The sequence below is a fragment of the Dasypus novemcinctus genome, chromosome 8 (genome assembly GCF_030445035.2).
Source record: "Dasypus novemcinctus isolate mDasNov1 chromosome 8, mDasNov1.1.hap2, whole genome shotgun sequence".
Classification (NCBI taxonomy): Eukaryota; Metazoa; Chordata; class Mammalia; order Cingulata; family Dasypodidae; genus Dasypus; species Dasypus novemcinctus.
Window position 1 is genome coordinate 10,341,243 of NC_080680.1, and position 22,499 is coordinate 10,363,741.

At 55.6% G+C, this 22,499-nt stretch overlaps 1 protein-coding gene across 3 annotated transcripts in view; it reads left to right on the forward strand.

The window, feature by feature from the left end:
* SEMA4D (semaphorin 4D) overlaps positions 1 to 22,499 on the forward strand; it is a 159,469-nt gene that overhangs the window by 75,085 nt on the left and 61,885 nt on the right. The gene's annotated exons all lie outside the window — the stretch shown is intronic.

Genomic DNA, 22,499 nt, shown 5'->3' on the forward strand with positions numbered 1-22,499 from the left:
AATGTCGTCCGCTTTGCCTTTTACGGGGATCAAGTGTAGCCAAGACCAGGGGATTCCTGGCAATAAGACAGGGAAGAAGTGGCCACGGGGACGGGACAGGTGTCGTTGGAGGGTAGAGAGCTGAGGACTGGCTTTCCAGCAGGTGCCTGCCCTGCTCCGTGGAGGCCTGAGCTTTCCCACGATGAATGCCATTTGCGAAGGAGCCGGGTGGCTTTGCTTGGCTGGCGATACCCTTAGACGCCACCTCGGGGGCCTGTGAGTATGGAAGGGACGATTTCCACCCCCAGGGGCCTGTGTCAGTTCTCTCCCCGTCCTGTCCCCCAGGTGTGCACAGCAGCTTCCCAGCCTCTTGAAACCGTCACTGAGAGCTTGCGTTGCCCCGAGAGGGTCTCTGGAGGCTGATGGGGAGCCAAAGTAAGCCCCGAGTGGGCTACGAAGGAGGTGAAAACGAGCAGGAAAGGGGCATTCTGCTTCTCCTGTGTGTTCCCCACTGCCGGCCCGAGCTCACGCTCTCCTTTCCGGCTCCCCCAGGGGCTTTCCTCGCCCTGGTACTGGAGGGGCGTCTGGTTGTGCGTGTCAGTGAATTTCTGCTGGAGATCAGTCCAGGGGCCAGCCAGGAACAGTGCTGTCTTGTCAGCAAGCTGGACCCCATGAGCCTGCTTGGGGTTTGAGTCCTGCTGCCACGACACAGCCTGTGAGCGTTCAGTGAGTGAAGCTGCTGCAGCCCCTAGACCGTGCCTGGGACGAGACAAATACCGCGAGTTAACAGGCGTTCCTCCTCTGCCACGGGGCATCTGCTGTGCTGGGCGTGGCGCCTGCCCCGGCAGGGCTTGGTGCTTCTGATGGTGAGGATGGAGCCTGCCGCTCCGCTGGCTTTGGCTCTTGGCAGATGCTTAGCCCCTCGGTGCCCACCGCGCCCCTCACTGCCCTGGCGCAGGTGCCCACTGTGGGGCCCAGTGCTGTGGGCAGGCAGGCGGGCGGGCGATGGCCGAGAGGGTGAAGCAGCATGCAGGGAGGCCGGCGCAGGCCGGAAGTGGCCGGGGTGCTGAGGAAGTACCTTTGTAGGAAGCGGTGACGTTTTTCTGGGCCCACGTTGCCCTGAGGTATTTTTGTCTAGACTGCGGTGACCGGGTCAGTGTGTGGGTGGGGGGAAGCAGAAGCAGGCGGTGAAGCTTCCGGGGTGAGGGAAGGGGCCCTGGATGCTAAGGCGAAAGCCGTGGGTCAGCCCGCCTGGGGTGCTCCCCGCCTGTAGGCGCCCACCCCATATGCCCCCTTGGCACCCTGGCTTACCCGAGTGGCCAGGCACATCGTCCAGCCAAAAGGCCAAAAAGCTCGCCGCTTCCCCCACGCCCGGCCCCCCGCCGTTCTGCAGCCAGGCAGGAGTTGGAGTGGACAGGTACCCCACGAGAACACTCCTGGGGCCCGGCGGTCATCAGGGACCCCAGGAAACGCCCGTGCCTGGCCAGGAAAACCTGAACCCCACATTTCTCGTGGGCCCACTCATTTGTGGGAAGGTCCACGGGGACCTCGCCTGAAACTTGGGCTGCTGTTTCCGAGGGGACGTCCACAATAGTGATTTATTTAGGTTCCTGTTGCTGTTCCCAGGCATTAGTGCCTGGCAGGAAGTGCTGCAGCACCCTGGGCCCTTCCCCGCTCCCCTGGGGAGGTGGGCAGGTGCTCCACGTGGCATGGCACAGCCCTTGGGGGCTTCCAGCCTGTGCCAAGGGGCCCCCCTCTCCTGCCGGTTCTCCCCCCTGGACTTACCTGATGGAGTTCTGCAGAAAGCTTCCAGTCTGTGTGGCCTTAGGAACAACAGGTGCTGCTTGACTGTGGAGTCTTAAAGACCAAGCACCAAGTCCACCATTTCCTGCCTGAGCCTGATGGTAGAGAACAGAATAGCAAGGCACTCTCGGTCCTATTTGCAGGGTCTCTAAATGTGTGTGTCTCCGACCAAAAGGAGTTGTGTGGGACCGAAAAGCACGCACTAGTGTTTAGCATTTAAACCCCTTCCCTTCCGCTGGTGCTGATTCAGGACCCATGTTTGGGGTACCCCCTCCCCACACTCTGGCCACCCCACCAATTCTGGTTGTCTGCATGCTCTTCCGGGGCGGCGGAGTTGGTTGGCAGCGGCCCCGCTGGGGTTTTCCCTAGGGGGTCGTTCCGCGGTAGCCTTGGTTGATGAACCTTCTAATGCAATGGCCAGAGACTCGGGGCTGGTTGAGCCAGCTGCTAGCTACAGCCCTGCGTGGGGGCGGACAGCACAGCTTAGCATGGTTTAAGAATGTTCTAGGACTCTTGTGGGTATGCGTGGGGCACATTCATGCATTTGTGTTTTAGGACTTTCTAGATTTTTTTTCCTTAGAGTTTGGTTTCCATGAATTGTGAAGGTTGATGCCATTGACTGTTAAATGAGGAGACTGGAGCCAACCCTGCCTCCCATTTATGCGTCGTTCCCAACACTGTTAGGGCTAAAAAAAAAAAGTGACTCCTTCCTGGCCCTAAAAGAGAGCAAGGCATGGCCAGTGAACGCCTCAGCAGAGCTCTCTGAGCCTGGGTGATGAGTGCGTGAGTTGGCATCTGGTGACAGTGACTCACCAGCTGGTTCCCATGTGTGACCCCCGAGCAGCTCCACTGCTCCACGTCTCGCTGGTCTGAGTCATCTGGAATGACCAGGGCCGGGGGCAGGCCGGCAGGTGAGATGCGTTTCCGAGAAGGACGGCCGCCCAGTGCCGTGGTGCTTTCCATCCCCCTGGAAGCAGTAGTCACTGTCCTGTGGCGCCTTGCTGGCCAGAGCACAGGAGGTCCTGAAGGTCAGCCTTGGCTCTTTGGCATTTGGGCCCCGACTGAATTTCCTGTGCAGAGTCTGAAATCCAGGAGCAGATCTGAGCCTACTGGGATCGGAGTTCCGGTTAGCAGTGGTTTGTGAAATGCGGGTTGTCGTAGTTGGCGAAAGCTGCTGGGAGCAGAGTACCAGAAATGGGCTGGCTTTTATAATGGGGATGTATCAGGGGAAAAGCTTACAGTTCCGAGGCTGTGACAACGTCCAGATCAAGGCACCGTTGGAGATGCCGGCTCACCGAGGTGGCTGCGGCGGTCCTGGACTCCTGCCGCGCGGTGAGGCAAAATGGCGGCCCGTCTCCGCCGAAGCCCCGGCCTTCCCCTTGAGGCTCCTCTGCCCCTGAGCTCCGCTGTGGGTGATCGGGCGTGTGGCCTGTCTCCCCTTCTCCTTGCTTGGCTGCTCCAGCGATGGTGGCCTCCAGCCTCTCTCCCAGCCTCTCGGGGTTTCTGTCTCCCTCAGCCGTGGGTGACCCTGGGGTGTTCTCCCACATGGCAGGGTGAAATGGCAGCTCTTTCCCTCTGTGCATCTTGTCCCTTTATAAAGGACTCCAAAAAAGGGTTCAGACCCACGCCGGGTCATGCAGCTAATCAAGGGCCTTAACTGGATCTAACCGAAGTTCCCCCCACATAAAATATCTTCCGTGCACGGGAATGGGTTCGCTTAAGATCATAATCTTCTGGGGTCCACAAGGGGCTCAAACCAGGACAGTGGGGAGGGGTTTTTCTCGTCTGATTAGCGGTTGCAGAGTGAATTCCTGGAATTTGGGTCACTTGATGACTTCAGATGGTTAGTCACCATTTAGACTTCATTTCATGCTGGGAAGTACAGAGACTCGTGTCGGCTAGGCTGGACCCTCGCTGGAGCCCCCCCTGGGCAGTCTGCAGGGACGCGGCGCTTTGCACTTCTGGTGCAGCCGCCTCACCCCCGATCTCTAGAAGAAACTCTGCTTGCATATGAACACAACCGTCTCGGAAGCGGCTGTGATCTTTTGAAATGAGACAGGCCGGAATGCCCCTGGCTTGTGACTCTACCCTGTTAGGTTGTGGCCCCTACTTGGGGCGACCCGAGGAGGGAATTGAGAAACTGCACGCAGCCTGGGCTATAGGTTGTGGCCCCTACTTGGGGCGACCCGAGGAGGGAATTGAGAAACTGCACGCAGCCTGGGCTATAGGTTGTGGCCCCTATTTGGGGCGACCCGAGGAAGGAATTGAGAAACTGCACGCAGCCTGGGCTATAGGTTGTGGCCCCTACTTGGGGCGACCCGAGGAGGGAATTGAGAAACTGCACGCAGCCTGGGCTAGCAGAGGAAACGTCAACAACTTGACCTTGACGCAGGGTCGTCGGGGGTAATTGGCTGCTGAAACAGATCCCGTGTGATGGGTCGGCTGCGCAACAGGAGCCGCTGGGCTCACGGTTTCAGAGGCTGCCAGGGTCAGTCGCTCCTGATGGGCAGGACATCTTTGGGGTTCTTTTCCGTCATGTGGCAACGCACGTCGCGTCTTCTCCTTTCTCCCCGCGTTCCCTTGACTTCTAGCCTCTGGCTCTTTCTTCCCTGTGGCTTGTCCTGCTGGGTCTGATGTCCTTTGTTTGAAGGACTTCTCCCATGTTGGAGGAAGGCCCACCCCTATTCGGTTTGGGCACCTTAACTAACAGCATCTCCCAGGGCCCTCCTTACAAATGGGCCACACCCACGTGGCCAGGGCTCGGGACCTCAACGTGCCCTTTGTGGGGGACATGCTTCAGTTCCCAACAGCGTCCACAACTGGGCCACATTTCCCTAGAAGGATTACTCAGTGGTGGTCCCCACACCGAGATGTGACTTTGCTGGTTATTCAGACACGAGAACGGTTTTGAAATTCTGGCCGTAGACTTGTGTGCAGTTGGGCAGTAAGTATCTTAGTGGCCACGAAGAAATCCGGCCGCTTCTCAGTGTGGCCCCGTGGTACTTTTTCCTTTGTTGTCGCTCGTTTTCAAGGTCCTCCGTCTCTGCACACAGGCACCACGTGGCCTGCTGTGGACAGGGCGTGTGTTAGTACTTGAATACGGTTGAGAAGTCCCAGGGTCTCAGAAATCATGAGCTCTGCTGCGGGTTCCTGTCACCGATACCCGGTGGAATGTGGAATGTGACGGTCTCTGGAGGTGAAAAGGCCAGTGAGTCAGAGAGGCTGCCTGTGCGCGTGAAACAGTAAGGCACGTCGAGCCTCCGATCAGTAGTAAGAGAGGGTGGGCAGCCCAGAGTTCTGCAGCGCTGGGTTCCTGCTTGTGCCGGAGTGAGCTAAGCAGGGCTTCCCCTTGCCTTCTGGAGCCGGTGGTTTTTCTAATGGGCTCCGTGAAGCAGGCCAAGGCCAAGCGAGGCAGTGCAGGTTTAGGGGCGAGCGCCTCTTTCCGACAGGGGCCTTGCTGACGTGATTTGGACTGCGATTTGTGGTCCAAATGGCCTAACTTTGTAATTTTGCTGTGTGTATTTTTTGAGGAATCACTAAAGATGAAAGCAGAGAGAGTGGCATTTTGTGGTTGGAGGAGACTTTAAAAAAAGAAATCCCAGCTCGGACCAGGACTTGTTCCAAGGGTCTGAAGTCTGCCAGCACCCTCGGGTTCCTTGTGTGCCCTTGCAGAAGGGCTGGGGCCTGGGGGCAGCAGGGCTGGGGTGGGGCCAGCAGGGCTGGGGGTAGGGGCCTGGGGGCAGCAGTGTGGGGGGGTGGGGGCAGCAGGGCTCGGGTGTGGGAAGCAGGGCAGGGTGTGTGGGCAGCAGGGCGGGGCGTGGGGGTAGCAGTGTGGGACCTGGGGCAGCAGGGCTGGGGCATGGGCGGCAGGGCTGGGAGCAGCCCCAGGGGGACTGTCGGGCCCCTGGTGAAACCCACACGTGCTTTCCCCTTGCCCCACTCCATTAGGGACGCCCTGGGCAGCTCTGGTCTGGGGGCACGGCTTGAGGCAGCCACACTGTGATCCTGCACCACAGCACAACCCTGCTCGGGATTCCAGAAGGTTCCCCGGCAGGTTATTTGCATTTTGGGTTCTCAGGGTGCCTCTGCCACCCTCCGGATGGAGAAGAGAAGCCCCGGTTCTGAAGTGCACGGTAGAAAGTTGCCCCTCGCCCCCGCCCCACGTCCTTGGAGATGGAAAGGTTAGAGCTGTCGGCTCAGGGACCCAAGGAGCATTTGCTCTGACACAGTTAGAGGGACAAAGCTCTCGATCCCCCGAGCTGCAGAGAAAGCGTCTTCCAGCCCTTCTCCCACCTCCTTATGGTGTGATGGACCTTCCGGAGGCCGGGCGGGGGCTGGGCTGAAAAGGGCCAGTAGGTCATTAGAAGACCCCACGGGGCCCTCTGTAGTGGCTCCACACCAGGTGTTCCTTTTTATGAGCCCGCCCTTGCTCGTCCACGAAAGTGCGGTAAGACCTGTCTCAACAGGGTGCGGGAAGGATGCCCCGGGGCGCGCTGCTTCCGGAGGAAGCGGGGAGACTGAGCGTCGCCTGCTCACGTCCCCGCTTGCCTCCCCGCTTGCCTCCCCGCTTTTGGTGTTGCCGGCGTGTGGCCTTGGCTGCCCCTGGCAGGCGGAGAGGATTCATTCAGCTGTTAAGTGCTTGCTGAGCGGCCTTGATGTCGCAGGGAGGGAGCGTGCGGCCAGGAGCGGTGCGCGGGTGGCCGCTGTGCGGGGCGGCAGGGGCCGTACCACGTGCGGTGGCCGCGCGGCCTTGGCGGGCCAGCGGGGCGCTGCCAGGTGGTCACGTTCTCCCCCTCACCTCGCGCAGGAATGAGAACGCCTCCCTCGCTCAAGTGCTCGCCCACCGCCCTGGAGGCCCGCCCTGCTACGTCTGGGGTTCTCCGGGTGGAGGGGCCCCTGCGCAGCCCTTGCCATGGAGGCCTGGCCGAGGCAGGGGGCCGTGGCGCGTTGGGCAGTGCGGCCCTGGCTGCAGCGTGGAGGCAGAAACGCCCGCATGGCCCCTGGGTGGTGGCAGGACAGCCGTGCAGCTTAGACGCTCTATCAGGTGATGTGTGCGCTCTGAGATCGCATGGACTTCCCTTGAGACGCGGATGCGGGGCTCCGAGGCTTTTCCGGGGCCCGGAAGGGTCGAGCATGTTGTGGGCGGTGATTTGAGGCCTGGGCTTGGGACCTCATGCTGCGCCCGAGGGAGAACTCGGAGGCTTCTGAGCAAGGGAAGAGCCTGCCACCGCTGCCCTCGAGGGCTGAAGTGTGGCGGCAGTGGGCAGGCCAGAGACAGGCGGGCACCTGGAAGGTACCGGCGCAGCCCCCTCAGGCAGCACAGGCCAGCCAGGGCGGCGGGAAGAGGTGAGGGCAGCAGGCGACGCGCCCCGTGGCCTTAGTCAGGTGTGCTAGGGGAGCTGGAGGAGTGGACGTCCGCACACACGGACACGCATGGGCGTGAGTGGGGAGGGGGGTGGCCGAGCAGGGGAAGGCTGCTTGGGGGTGGGCAGCGGGGGCCCAAGAGCACACAGGCAGCCAGCTCAGCTGGCAGGAAGCAGCGGTCCAGGGGCCCGACCTGCGCCTTGCGGGGCCCGGGAGAGGCGCCACCTTCGCCCCTTCCAGACCCCCTTCCAGGCGGGCACCTGGGCCGGCGGCCTCGAGCCCCCCGAGGGCAGGGAGAGTGGAGGTGGCCCTGGGGACGCAGGGTGGACGGGAAGGGCCCTGAGGGCGTCTGGAGGTAGGTGGGCCTCCTCAAGTGTACGCTTCCCCGCTCTGGTTGACGGCGTGACACCGTAGTGGACGCTGGTGGCCGCGCCCGCCCTGAGAAGGGAAGCTTTCCACCGAGCGTAAACCGGCGGCAGAGCGCTCAGAGGGTCTCGGCCTCGCCTGGTGCAGAACCATGCTGGCCTAGGAGGAGGAGCTGCCGGTCGCCTTGCTCCTGTTGGGGTGCAGCGGGAGGATTCCGAGGGGGTCTTTTCCTGCCTTGGAGGCGTGACGCCCTGTACCCCGGGGACGGACTGGGCGACGTGGGGCTCCTCGTCCAGGCAGCATGACTGCCAAGGGCACGGCCTTACAAAGCCCTGTCCACGCAGGCCCTCTGGGAGTAGCTGTGGGAGGCGGAGTAGCCTGTAAGGGGTCTCACAGCGCATCAGCGGCGCTGGGATCTGAACCCCGCATTGCCGATCCTTGTGGGGGAGAGTAAGTGAGCACGGAATTCAGACGTCTGAAAATGTCACACCGGAGGGCTTGACTGTGCTGCAGAGCAACCCCCACCTCCCAGGGTTTTTTTCGTTAGCTCAGCTAACTGGAAATGTGTAGCAGAGTCTCCAATGAAAGTGAATCATGGAAATAATGGGTGATTGTTTCCCCCCCGAAAGGAAGCAGACCTGTCGGGGGTGGATTAGAAGTCCTGAACCTCGGGTGTCGTTCTTCCTCCTAAGACTTCCTCAGCAGCGTCCACGCTGGCCGCTCTCGGCTCCTTCCCGTGCTGCCCGAACCCCTGCGGATAATCACTTTAAATAACCCTTCTACAGAGAAGGGGGTCCTGGGCACGTTTGCTAGGTAGTTGTTAAAAGTTAGCATTGCAGAATGAATTTTTATGTGAAGAATGGGACGCGGCCTGGGTGTCCCATGCTGTCGTGTTTAGCCACGGAGTGTGGTTTAGGAAGGTGTGTAATAACACACAGGTGTGTGTGGGTAACGTGGGGTGCGGACATGCAGGAGGCATTACAGCTCAAGACCCCTGGCCCCTTGCAGCACGCGGGCTCCAGCCGGCGGAGAACTTGCAGGGCCAGCGCGCTTCCTTTAACTCCCAGACCTCTGCACCCGCAGGCTAGCAGCCGGCCTCTCGCACCCCCAGGGTCCTTTAGCTCCCAGACCTCTGCACCCGCAGGCTAGCAGCTGGCCTCTCGCACCCCCGGGGTCCTTTAGCTCCCAGACCTCTGCACCCGCAGGCTAGCAGCTGGCCTCTCGCACCCCCGGGGTCCTTTAGCTCCCAGACCTCTGCACCCGCAGGCTAACAGCTGGCCTCTCGCACCCCCGGGGTCCTTTAGCTCCCAGACCTCTGCACCCGCAGGCTAGCAGCCGGCCTCTCGCACCCCCAGGGGTCCAAGAGAGCAGGGGCCGGGCAGACACGCGGTGCTTTCAGATCGCCCCCTGTGCGGGCCGTGAGGTCACTGCTGCCGGGTTTCCGGCCCGCGGAGGTGGAAGACTGCGATTCTTTCTTCTTCATCTGAACCTTCGTATTTTCACCACCTGGCATGTGTGGGAAATCCTCAAGAAGTGACTGCTTTTTCCCCCTCTTTTTCTTTATTATTTGTATTAGTATTAGTATTATTAAAGAAGCTTTAGATTACGTAGGGGATTCCCATATACCTCAACCTTTCCCCTCCCACACGTTCCCCCTTCAGCAACATCTTTCATTCTTGTGGTACATTTGTTACAATTGATGAGCACATACCTGAAGCATTGCTACTAACCAAGGTCTGTAGTTTACATTTTGGTTTACACTTTGCCCCACACAATTTTATAGGTTTGACAAAATGTATAATGGCCTGTATCCGTCATTGCAAGATCACGCAGGGCAATTCTGATGCCCTCAAAGGTGCCCTACTGCCGTCTTTTCTCTTCTTGCCTCCCACTCCCCTCAGAACCTCTGGTAGCCACTGAGTTCCAGTTTTTGAAGAGTATGATTCATAGTTACTTGCAGTAGTGTTAAGGGCTTGACATACTGATCTGTTTTCTCTTATTAGACACTGCCTATGCTCTCAAGAGACTCTTGCCCCTCTGAAATCACAGCAGGACTCCCCCGGATGGGAGTTTAACGTTTTCTCGTTTGTTGTGTGGGTCTCCACCCACTGAGATAACACACCAGGACAGGAGGAACACTTACATATCCCATGCAAGCCTGCCCCAGGTGCACCCTGTCCCACATATTCCACCCCCCACCACCCCGCACCAGTGACCCTCCCCTGCCGTATTTGCCAAAAGATCGTTCCCACCATTGCAGTTAATTTGAAATAAGCTTTAGCTTACGTAAATATTACCTTGAAAGTATCAGGCATTCCCATATACCCATATATTCCCATATACCCCACCCTTCCCCCTCCCACACTTTCCCCCATTAACAACATCCTGCATTAGTGTGGTACGTTTGTTACAATTGATGAGCACATACTGAAGCTTTGCTGCTAACCATTGTCTATAGTTTACATTATGGTTTATACTTCGCTCCACGCAATTTTCTCGGTTTTGAAAAAAATGCCTAATGGCCTGTATCTGTCATTGCAGCGTCATGCAGAACAATTCCAGGGTCCCCAGAATGCCCCGCGTTCCACCTGTTCTTCCCTCTCCCTCCCCTCAGAACCCGTGGTGACCACTGCCCTTCTGTCACTGTCACAAAGACGGGGCTGTGGAGCGAATGGCTTCCTCTGTGTCAGAGTTCCTTAGAACGAGCAATTTCAACAAGATGTGACAGTGGCCAGAAACACGCACAGTCTGCCTGGCGTTCCTGAAACGGTTCTGTCTGATTTAACCTACTTAGTAAATTTGCTTCCAAGTATACAGATAAGGGAGTAATATTTCCTGGTTGTCTCAGCCTATTTTTTGAGATAGTCAGAAATGTTTTCTTCTCTGGTCTTTCTGGATTTTCCTAATTTTCTATAATTATTATCTTACTTTTGATATCAGATTAAGGAATATTTTTATTACAACCAAACAGGTTTAAGGTAAGAAATTCACATAGTACTTGAGAGTAATACATGAAAAATGAAGAGTATTCCTACTCCATACCCAATCCCATTCTCCAGAATTTCTTGCCCATACTTCCTTGCCTGAATTCCAGAAAACTTCCATTCATACACAGACATAAACGTCATCTAGCCTTTGACACGCACATGGCAACATACTGCACACGCTGTTCAGAACCTTATCTGAACCCCGTGTCTGGGGTCCAGGCCCAAAAGGGAGCCACCGCCATCGTGCTTATGGCGTCGAGGTATGTGGCAAAGCTTCCAGAACTCCCGCCTGACATCCACTCAGGCAGATGGGATTTAACCAGGGATTGAACAGGGAAATTCTACATTTCCCTGGTGAGACCCTTCGAAGCCTTGGGCAGTAAAATAATAGCCATGAGCATTTGGCGGTCTTGTGTCGAGTGCTCACAGCCGAGCCCTGCCTTTTTTAAAAAAAGTCTTTATTCTAGTAACATATACAATTATAATTTCCCACTTTGACCGTTTTGTAGGGCACAATGCAGGGTGCCTTTTTAAAAAAAAGTCTTTATTCTAGAACATATACAATTATAATTTCCCACTTTGACCGTTTTGTAGGGCACAATTCAGGGTGTTGCTTACAGTCCCGATGTCGTGCTATCATCACCACCCTCCGTTACCCCACCTTTGTCATCGGCTCCAACAGAAACCTGCAGCTGTCAAGCAGCAGCGCGCCTTCCCCTGCCCTGCTCCCGCGCCCCCGGTGGCCTGAGACCCACTTCTGTCACTGAAATGGCTCATTCTAGGTATTTCCTGTAAGCTGATCATACGGTATTTGTGTTTTGGGTCTGGCTGCTTCTGTGCCACGCGGCGTCTCCAAGGTCTGTCCATGCTGTCCGGTGCCCAGCACTTCGTTCCTTTTTAACGGCCGTGTAATGCTCCGTCGCGTGCCCCTGCCGTGTGTGCTTCACTCTTCTCAGGAGGGATACTGGCTTGCTTCCTCCTTTGGCTGTCACAATGTATGCTGCTTTGAGCAGTGGTGTGCAGACACCTGCTCGAGTCCCTGCTTTCACCTCTCTGGGGTTTATACCCAGAAGGAAGCCCTACCTCTTCTCTCTCTGAGCTGTGTCTGCTGGGAAGGTCTTACTGCTCCATTTCACAGACTGTAAAAATCACAAATAATACCTACCCGGTGCCTCCAAGTGTCAGGCTGTTTACGTAGATGAACTCACCGAGCTTCCTAACACTTGCACCAGGTATGGCCTATTATGATGCCCCTTTTCTGGATGGGGAAATGGGCACAGAGAGGCTCAGTAACTCCCCCAAGGACACACAGCGAGGCAGTGGTGAAGCTGGGACTCGAACCCAGTCATTGAACCGCAGAGCCCCGGGCTCATCCCCTTTCCGACCTTTGTCTCCTCTTTGTACTAAGAGCAACACCTGCCTCCTGCTGAGGCAAGGGGTGCTAAGAAGACCAGCTCATGTTTGCAGAATGGAGGCGAGATGTGCTCAAGGTGGAAACCCCCTCCTCCTTGTCTCTGTGATGTTGTAATAGACTGTCCTTAAACTGCTGTCAAAGCGAGGTAGCGAGCTCCCACTGGCACGCCTGTCGTTGTTGAGAGGCTCGGGAGGGGCATGCGAAGGGCAGAGCCAGCGTTCTGTTTCATCCCCTTCTTCTGTGAATGGACCTTTGAAACCTTTGAACGTATGCTATAAAAAATTAAGACACGCGTCGTTGAAACATCGCCATTAGCCTTCACCTGAGGAGTATTTATTTTGTATTTTTCAGCATGGTGGTAGCTTCTGGGTTTTTGTGTTGAGGAAGAAGAACAAAAAGTGTCTCCTGAGGGGCGAGGATTCGGGGGCTGCGGACCTGGTCTCGCGCGCCCGCGGGGTGCGCTTCCTCCGGCAGATTGCAGCTGCTCGGTTGGATCAGATGCACAGAGTCGACTAACGTCAGGAAATGCGGGTGTCATTTTCCAAGTTGCGTTGTGTGAAGCCATTCGAGGTACAGACCAGCATCTAGAAACCCCAGACCTGCTGTTCTCTGTTCTTCAATGCCATGAAAATACGGCAGTCAACATTATGTGTCTTGTCTAACCACAGAGTCAGCAACTCTGGGATTTCTATTGATGACGGTGACAAAGGCTTATTTAATTCCCAGAAAAGAGGCGTTTTGAAAGTTGTAAAATTCTGGACGTTACTGTGTTTTAATCCAAACCTCTTATTTATCCCTAAACCACTTTCCCTTCCCCGCTTGGGGTTCTTTCGGCTCAACCTCCAGGGAGCCCCCTCAACCCCCTGTGTGGTAGGAACTGTCAGCTTGCTGCTTTTTACCTGCTGACCAGGGCAAGTGCTGCTGTGCTGCCGTCCCGCCAGTTCCACCGAGCCGCCTCCCCCACAGCTTAAACAGGAAACCCTGATTCCGTGGGCTGGCGAAGGTGGCTTTTCCAGCACACCTCAGTACTGCTGTGTGAACGTGTTTTTGCTAATAAAATTGCCGTTAAAAGCGGCCGCTGCCGCAGGGGAAGGAGTCAGAGTGCGTGGTCGCCAGCCTGCAGCGGGCCCTGATGGACCCTGGCCGTTTCCACTGGTTAATAGGGTGTCTCATTAGCTGATTCAAGGAATTTAATGATGACTCAGAGCAAACCTCGCTCTTGGAGGGGCGCGGGGTGGCCGGAAACTGTGCCGGGGAGCAACCTGCCTTCCGCGCAGTTGCGTCCCTGCTCTGAGGGAAGCCTTGGTGGCCATTTACGGGTGACCGGAGGGCGTCAACTGTGCTTCCAGAGTGTTCCATCCTGCTTCTCTGCTGTCTTCAGAAAAAATAGCAATAACTATATCAGCTCTTAAAACAGAAGGAAAAAAAAAACTCCCAACCACAAAATATGCCAGAGTTTGAGTCCCATGTTTAATTTTTTTTTTAAAGATATATTCTTTATTTTTCTCCCCTTCTCAGCCCTCCCCCCCTGCCCCCAGTTGTCTGCTCTCTCTGTCCATTTGCTGTGTGTTCTTTTGTGACCACTTCTATCCTTATCAGTGGCACCCAGAGTCTGTCTCTTTTTTGTTGTGTCAGCTCTCCATGTGTGTGGCACCACTCCTGGGCAGGCTGCACTTTTTTCACATGGACGGCTCTCCTTACAGGGCGCACTCCTTGCACATGGGGCTCCCCTACATGGGGGACACCCCTGCGTGGCAGGGCACTCCTTACGTGCGTCAGCACTGTGCGTGGGCTAGGTCACCACACGGGCCAGGAGGTCCTCCGTTTGAACCCTGGACCTCCCATGTGGTAGGCGGACGCTCTATCCATTGAGCCAAATCTGCTTCCCGAGTCCCAGGTTTAAAAAAGTGTATTTGATTGCGTCGTTGATGGAGAATTGGTATCAGCATAGTCAACCTCTAAATGTGCTTCACGCACAAAAATGGCCTCCGGTTTTGCAATCCTGATTAGAAGTTTTTATCTAGTTAGTTTCTTTATAAAAGTGTGAATTAACTGGGTGTGGGCTGTATCCCACATAAGAAAGGGACAACAGATACACTACAGAAACCTTGCCACACAACTGTGGGATGTTTTTCTGTTTGGCTTAAAAACAACAATAAAAAACAAAGGAAGCTGGCATATTATTCAGTCATCAGAATGAACGAGGCGCTGTTAAAGTTTCAGGGTGATGAAAGTGCTTTGATACTAGACGGAATTGTAGCAGGTGATGGTTGCACAATACTGAGAATGTACTAAGTACCACTGAACTGTACACGTTCAGTGGTTCTTTTTATATGTGACTTTCACTTAAAAAAAAGGAAAGTGAGAATCTGAGTTGGTTCTAAGAAATCATTTTCTTATACATGTTACATGTGTCACCGCTGCTTTTTGCTTCATTGCCTCCTTTTCATTTCAGTGAAGGTGAATTTTAAAGGATTCAGAGCTAAAGTTACTAGGCAGATAGTTTGGGGAGAGGACACATCTTGATTAACGGACTCTGCCACCCTGTAGTATGGACCCTGTGTGAACGCCTTATTTTGCAAGAAAGGATCCTAATTTGGTAGGGGAACATTGTGCTGAATTCTGGGGCCATCAAGCCACAGAGTGAGCCTGGCTTTGGTGCTAAGAGCTCGCCACCCGGCTTTGGCAGTTGTTGACCGGCCGGCTCCCACTTCCTGCTTTGCGTTTGGGAACATGATTGCACAGTCACCTCCTTCCTCCCGTTTGCGCAAGTGCGTAAATGCCAAGCTGAGTTTGGATCAAAAAGTCATCTGCCAGGGGCTCCCAGAAGTTAAAAGCAAGCAAGTTTCTTTTTCCATGCCTTTCCAGAATTCAGTGAAAGAACAGTCTTTAAGCATGTACGTGTTCTTGTTTCCCCGTGTTGTCAGAGCAAATGTTTCTGAAGACGCCTTTCTAGAAGCGATCGGAACGTGTAGATCGGGTGGAAAGGCTCAAGAATCAGCTAAAAGCATTTTGTTTCGTGGTGTATATTGACAGTTTAAAAAAGTGGATACTTTGCAGAAGCCTAAGTAGAATCCAGTAGACAGGGAGTGCCGGTGGGGTGCATGGTCCCTGCTCGTTCTTTGGGGTGCAGATTTGGACTTGGCTGCCATCCAGGTTAGCGTGAGCTGGGACCACGGGGAAGGAGCCTCTGGGTGTGCGGGGCCCCCCACCGCTTCTTCCCACTTCCACGCACCCTCTTTGGTTCCTTCACCCTCCACTGCCAGCCCCCCATTCTTCTCCCCTGTCCTCTTTCTTCGCTTCCCCACCATATTGTAGGACAGCTCTGATGCTGACATGGTTAACAAGTCTTGATTTTCTTTCTGGGGCAACGGGAGGTATGTAAGATGAGTAAGGTATGATGTGAAAAGGGAGGGTCTCCAGGTCCTCCTACCCTGAATCTCAGGAATCTTGCAATCTACTTTTATTTTCAGTCCACTCCAAACCATGTCTTGTAAGTTGGCGAGGAAAGAGAAATGCCAGTTTCATTTTTAAAAACAAAAGGGAAGCTTGCCCGTCTCGCCGCCTTCTTTTCATAGGACTCCCGTGCCTTCAGGTGGGCCGGGCAGGGTTGTTGCCCCCACTTGGAGTTGCTGGCCTTGCCTCATCACCGGGGCTTGTTGTGCCGGCTTGGTGGGGCGTTTCTGACTAGCACAGCTCTCCTTCCACTCCACACTCCACACAGAAATTTGTCTGGCCCGTTGGGGTGAGAGCTCTGTGGGTCTTCCTGCTGGGTTGTTAGAGTAGTTTCTTTATGAAGAATCCCCAGCTCTGGTGCTTTTAATAGAAGGCATTTCTCCTTAATCTTTTTCCTGCAAAGGTCATTTGTCTTTGAATTTTGTTTGTAGCTCCCTTTATTTCCAAGAAATATTTTGGAATCTTTGGATATAACGAAATTGAAATCGAGGACTATTTATTCCACTGTTCTACTGTATATTTATTCTACTCTATTAACTAGTTAGAGAATTCCAGTGTGAAAACTTAAGATGATTGACTTTTCCTGCTATCTTTTTGTCTTGCTTTGATTTTTAAAAGCTTGGAATAAATATAAGGAAAAGACAATTTCTCATTTTTAGGTAAATGCAAACAAGGGCAAAGAATTGGCAGGAGGTAGGTAAAAACTGAGAAACCTGTTAGTATGTGGAAAATTCCACTACATGTTGCTGCAAACACCAGTGTGCTGGATTTAAATGTTTAGTATGCCAGCTTGAGTATGGCATAGGTCATACTCATTTTTTAAATGTATTAAGAATTTTTATAAAAGCAACTCATTGTTGTAAAAACCAACATAAAAAGTGAGTTGCCCGCCATTCTCCTCCCTCCCCAAATTAACCACTGTTTATGGTTCGGTGTGTGTCTGTGGTACATGCATCTATGCATGTGTGTGGCCATGCTTGTCATGTGCACATGTATTTGTGGTTGTATCCGTGAGTGTGTGTATGCCCATGTCTGTGTGTGTGTATATTACGTGTGTGTGAGTATGCAGCTGTGTGTCCACGTGAGTATCCATATTAGTGTGTGCCTGTGTGTGTCCATATTTATGTGTGTTTGCGTGGCCATGTGAGTGTGTATATGTGAGTGTGTGGTCATGAAAGCATGTTTCCATTTGTCTCTGTGTCCGTGTGTGCATATACCCCTGTGTGCATGAGGTTGTGCGTCCATGTGTGGCCATGCATACGTGTGTGTAGGTGTGCATATGAGCATGGCCTTGTGTGTCCACGTGAGAGTGTGTGTGTGTCCACAGACCCACGCCTCCTCCCCTTGCAGGCGGCGGTCATCTGGCGCCTCCCCTCTGCCTCCGGTGAGGTCTGCTGGGGTGGATGACACCCACGGGGAGTGACAGGCCCTGCCCGGCCCCCTGCAGCCCTGTGGAGGCGCGTTGGCTCTGCGCCTGGCCCTTCCCAGGGGCGCGTCGACCTGAGGCCGTGCACACTGGACATGCTAAACCGGCGCCTCGCCGCAGCCCCAGGCTCTGCGCAGCCGTCCTGCCCCTGCAGTGGTGCCTCTCCCTCTCTGTCTCCCACGATTGGGTATTTTATTTTAATTATGCCTCTTGTTGTGCCGTTGGGCACCTGGGACGTAGTTTTGAAGGGAGAGAAGTTTTATAAGGTTGGAGGGAAATCAGGAATCCGGAGAACTCTGGGCCCACGGAAGCAGCGCTTTGCAATGTCCTCTCTTTTACATGGTTTTGCCCCCTTCGCATGTCGACGCCGGGATGACAGTGTCCATTTCGTGGCACACTACATTGTCTCCCAGCGCGGGGTGTCCTCAGGCGCCCTGGAGACGTGTCTGCGTGAGTGCGTCGGATCTGGCCTGAGCTCCCTGGGCTGGCAGCCCCTGGATTGGACATGATTAACAAGACGCCTCGCTCGAGTCTCCCCCGGGGGCTGGCTCGGCCTTTCCGCCCGGGCTGGCTGTGTTCTGGTGTGACCCCCCAGCGGCAGCGGCCTGAGGACTCCCCGCCGGGCGTGCCACACACCTGCATGCACGCGTGCGCACCTGCAGCACGGCCTGGTATCTCCAGGTGCAAAGAGTTGAGTGAAACCGTGTGTGATGGTGTCACTTCCTAGGTAGATGCTGGACAGGTGCACTCGCCCGGAGCAGCCCTTGTGCCCCCTCCCTGCCACACCCCCCGGCCTTCACGGTGCTTGCCTCTGGCGGTTACTCTTAGATTGTTGGCTTGCTCGATTGGTTTGTCCGTCTGTCACTCACCCTGGTTGGCAGCCCTGGGAGGCGGGCGTGCGCCTGCCTCATTCCTGGGTTTCACGTTGAGAACAGCCGCGGCACCAGGTGGGCGTGCAGCTTTGGGGTGAGCGGCTGAAGGCGCTGGAATAGGAGTTGGGGGCGTTTGGAGTCGTGCCGGGGGCTGCTGTGGTCTCAGATCCCTGGAAGTGAGCAGACCCTCTCCAGGACCGTGCCGGCAGGCCCTCCAGCCACCCGCGGCATGGGTCCTGCCCCACGACTCGGGGGCCAAGGGTGCGCCCTGGCGCTGAGCGTACCAGCCTTGGGGGGTCAGTGTGAAGTGCTGGGAAACTGGAGTAGAAACAATAGGCCGTTTGTGAGCCTGGTGACACCGAGAGCTCCCGAAGCCTCTCCCTGATTCCTCCCGGGATAAGGCTGTTTTCATCCTGGTTTGCAGAGTGGCGATGTCAGGGCGCAGCCTGGGGCTGCAGGGCGGGGTGGGGGCCCCGGCAGGGTCAGCGGGCCGAGAGCCAGCTGGCATCGCATTTTCTGCTTCCCAGCAGCCTCAGCCCACTTGCTGCAGCTCCAGCGAAGGTGAAAGCAAGGCAGGCCCGGGGAGGGAGAAACCGCGGTTTCGGCTGCGGCGGTGGAGGGGCCTCGAGGTGGGGGCGCCTGTCCGCATTGTCAGTGTGCCCCTCTTCATGGTGCCCCAGGGGTGCCGGCGCGGGGTCTGTAGTGTGGCTTAGCACCCTGTGACTGCCGGCAGCTGGCGCTGCTTCTGCTGGGGTAGCCTGATGTCCTTCTGTGACCTGCCCCTACCTCTTGGGGGAGCAGATGCCACAGGAGGCCGGGGTGAGGGTTGGGTGTGATGGTCCCCAGAGCACGGCCAGCAACCCAGGGCCACCTGCCCTGCAGAGCCCTCCAGCCACCAGCTACAGTCCATACCTAAGTGTTCAGCTGTAGATCCAAAGTTTTAGGCTGCAGCAGCATTCACACTTGCACACAGGTGCGTGCACACATATGCGTGTGCATACTGTGCACACGTGAGCATGCATCCCAAACACACATCCACGCAAACATGCATGTCCAAACACACATACATGCACACAAAACATATATGCAGGCACTTGCATGAGACACACACATGCACCTGTACACACCCATGCACTGACATGCGTGTACCTGATGTTTGCACATACACTCATGCATGTACATACACACCTGTATGTAAACTCAGCTGTGCCAGTGCAAATGCACATCCACCTGTTTGTTTGGAAATAGTTTCATGAATGGTCCTTGGCCTTGCTGGCTACCGTGTCCTCACGTCTGCTCTGTCGCACCCCTCAGCTGATTCTGAGACCACCCGCGGGCAGAAGCAGCCGTTTGCAAGCGCAGGGCGTGCCTCCGCACTTCGCTTCCTTGACATTTAAGAGTGGGGGAGCACGCTTCTCCTGCATGGCACTGTTGTGTGTAATGGAAATGACATTTTGTTGTCCCGTCCTTCTCAAGGGCACCTGCCTGCCAGCCACCCTTCCTAAATGAGGAGGCTAGCAACGTCACAGTCAAGGCAGAGTTGCCGAGACACAGCTTCCGGCAAGATGCCTTTGCATCTGCGGAAGGCTAAGGAAAGGCACACACAGGCGTTTTACCTGGTCGTCTGTAATTAAATTCATAAGAGACATCCTGGCCGCTGGTGTGCACTATTAAGGTCGGGGCTGCAGTTCCTAGGAGAGCCCGTGCAGGAAACGGATGTGGGTGGGGGTGGCATGTGCCTCTGCCTTTTTAAAATCGTCCAAAGCAGTGCATCCTTGTTGAAAAAGGGAAGACAAATCGAACCTTTCCAGGGTCACAAAGCAAAATGTCCAGGCCCCTTCCACCCTCCCCACCTCCGCCCACCAGACCCCGCTGCCCCGAGGACCGTGCCTGGTGGGAGCCTTCCTAACCCTTTTGCTATCACATTGGGTTTTTTTTAATGAGCTAAGAGGCCGCCGTGTCTTTGGGCACGAGAGGCAGGGTCTGTGCCGGATCTGGCATCTTCGGATGAGATCAGGACAGCTCAGACCTGGGTATGGCGCAGGCCAGGCAGCCGGCGTGTGCTGCCGTGGAAAGAGTGGGCAACGGGCGACGCGGGGCTGGGGCTCAGGGGCAGGGCCCAGGGCCTGGCTGGGTTGGACGGCTTGCTGCGCCCCGAGCGGCAGAGGGCCTGGGCTTGTTCCACGCTTCCATCAATCCGATTACAATTTTTAAATTTTCTTTTTGACTCATTGAATCACCCGAGCGAACGCAGTTGTCGCGAGTTCATTTGAAACCAGAGACAGCACGAGCCCCGTCACAGGCTCACTGCAGCCCGGGTAGCTGTTGAAACCTGCTTTGTGGTGCTCTTGGGAGGCCTAGATTTCCGACGATTTAACCGAGGTTTTGTTGGGAATGCTGCTAGCAGGGGCATTTTAAATTTCTGCCCGTTCTGGGGACTTGATTTGTGAACTTCTCTGCCCCTGGGGTCTCACCTGGCGTTTGGGGATATTTGCATTTCCCACCAGGTTCTACCCGGCCTCAGAAGTGAATAAATCACAGAGACGTTTTCAGGTAGAGGCACATGCTGGGAAGGGAGGGGTGGCGCGTGGGGGCAGGCTGATGTAAGGCGTTGGGATGTGTTGGAGGAGGCAGCCCGGGAGCAGTCGGTCATCGAAGGGACAGAAGTCTTTGGAGGAGCAAGTGCAAAGGCCCTGAGGCAAGGCTGAGATGGGCAAGGCTGAGAAGCAGCAGACACCTGGGGGTGGGGCGGTGGGGCTGGGGGTGTATTAGGGCCCTCCGGAGGCGTTCCAGGAATTCCAGCTCCAGGGTGTGTGTTCACAGGTCCGTATGTGCGTGTGGCACCCTTTTTTCCATCTGAAGCTTTCAGGTCTTCTCTCCCTCTCCCAGGTTCTCAGATTGCACAGAGCAGGCCAGGTGCCTGATCCAAGTGCGCTTTTTTCCTTTCCTTGCACTGGGCGGTTTGATTCAGAAAACTCAGGTCGTTCTGTTCTGCAAACCTCGTTTTTGTTATTTCTCTGCTAATCCCTCAGACTGTCCATCTTCTGGAGCTCCTGTGCATTAGGCATGGGCTCCTGAATTGATCCTCTGACTTTCTGATCCTTCCCCTGCCTTTTTTCATCTCTGTCAACTTTTAGGAAACCTCTTCCACTTCATCTCCCAGTTCATCAGTTAAAGGGATGTTTCTTTTAGCCACGCTTCAGCCTCTCGTTCCCTTTGGTTTTCTCGCCATCTGTTTCTTTCTGATGTCTCCCCTGATAGGCCCAGGGTTTGGCTCTCCTTGGTCCGCGAAGTCAGTTACCTCCTACAGGTGCTAGAACGGGTGGCAAACACAGCTATCGTTAAAAATTAACTTGTGCAAATTTGTTAAATAAATACCCTTAGTAGTGAAGATAAAGATACTCCAAAACTCACTGCTTCCTAATTATTTCATCCATTTATATAATGTGCCTGTATGTCTATGATTATTTTGCATGATTACTCATGCATCTTACTGTCGCCCTTTTGGGTGGTGTTAGATTACTTATCCTTGTGCCTGTCGGGTGGAAATACATATGTGGTAGGCTGCTGCTCCTTTCTTCCTCACGCCACCTTCGGGGATATCACGCTGGTAGCTTGAAATCAGCAACAGCGGGAATATTTACACCACATGAACGGGCGTGGGCTACAACGCATGGTGCCCCTTCCCAGTCCCAGAGAGCGGGTTGTTAAAGTTTGCCAGCACCCCGCTGGCTACACCTCACCTCCTTTCTTTCTAGCTTCTAAAGTTTCTCAGCACTCGTCGTCTGCTCTCACCCCCTTTCTCAGTGTTCATCCTTCTGGTTTATGTCCATTTAAAGTGTTGTTTTCTTCAAGGAGAGAGTTACAATAAGTCTCTGTGTCTCTGCACGAGTTTCCAAAGAGATTCTCCCATCCCCTGTCGCGGAGGCTAAGCCGGGCTACCGAAATGTTGAGCGGGGCGCTGAGAGGGTGGATCTCCGCTGGGCACCTGGACGAGAGTTCTTTCTCGTGCGTGGACCCTCTGAGAACCGTGTCCCCTGCAGTAGCGGACCAGAAAGGCAACGCGCCGTGGGCCTCGGCTCTGTCCCGGGACAGGAGGCCCCCGGAGCTACAGCGCATCCTCCCCTTGGGTTTGCGCCCGGGCTCCGCGTGCTCAGGCAGGGGCTGCTTTCGGAGCTGACTTTCTGCAGAGCTGGCGCCTTCCCCCTGCCAGTCAACCTCAGTCCCCCGAGATGCGGTCCCTTCTTACCTAAGTTCATCTCTTGCTCTTTCCCTCGATCCGGTCACCCTGTAATTGCCTCATCGCATTCACAGCCAGTTTTCCTTTTGCCGCTGCTGGAGGGCAAGTGCCGGAGGGGTCCGGGTTGCCCTCTCCTTCCACGGCGGCTGGCGCCCCAGGCGTCTGGTTCCCACGTGGGGAGGAAGGACGGAAGCCGGCTGGGCCGCGACCACCTGGGCAGTGCCCTGCCTTCTCACCGCCTGGCGGGAGCCTCCTCCAGCACCCCCCGGCCTGCCCACACCCCTGCCTCGTCGTCGTCCTCCCGGCTGCGCAGGCTGTGCAGGGTCCCACGTGGACGCGTAAAGGAGGGCCCGCCCAGCCCTCCAGTGCTGGGAAGGCTGGGAGTGGGCGGCGGGGCCCAGGCATGGTGGGCTGCGTGAGTTCTCCGACACGTAGCTGGGGAGCAAGCCTACCCCTAAGAGGCCGGGGGCCTGCCGTTCCAAAAGGCGGAGCCGAGGGTTTCCAACGGGGACGAAAGGGGACTCAGCGGACGGCTTTATCGTCTTCGCCGTCGCGGTTTTCCGCGTTCAAGATTGTGATGTGCTGTTATCTG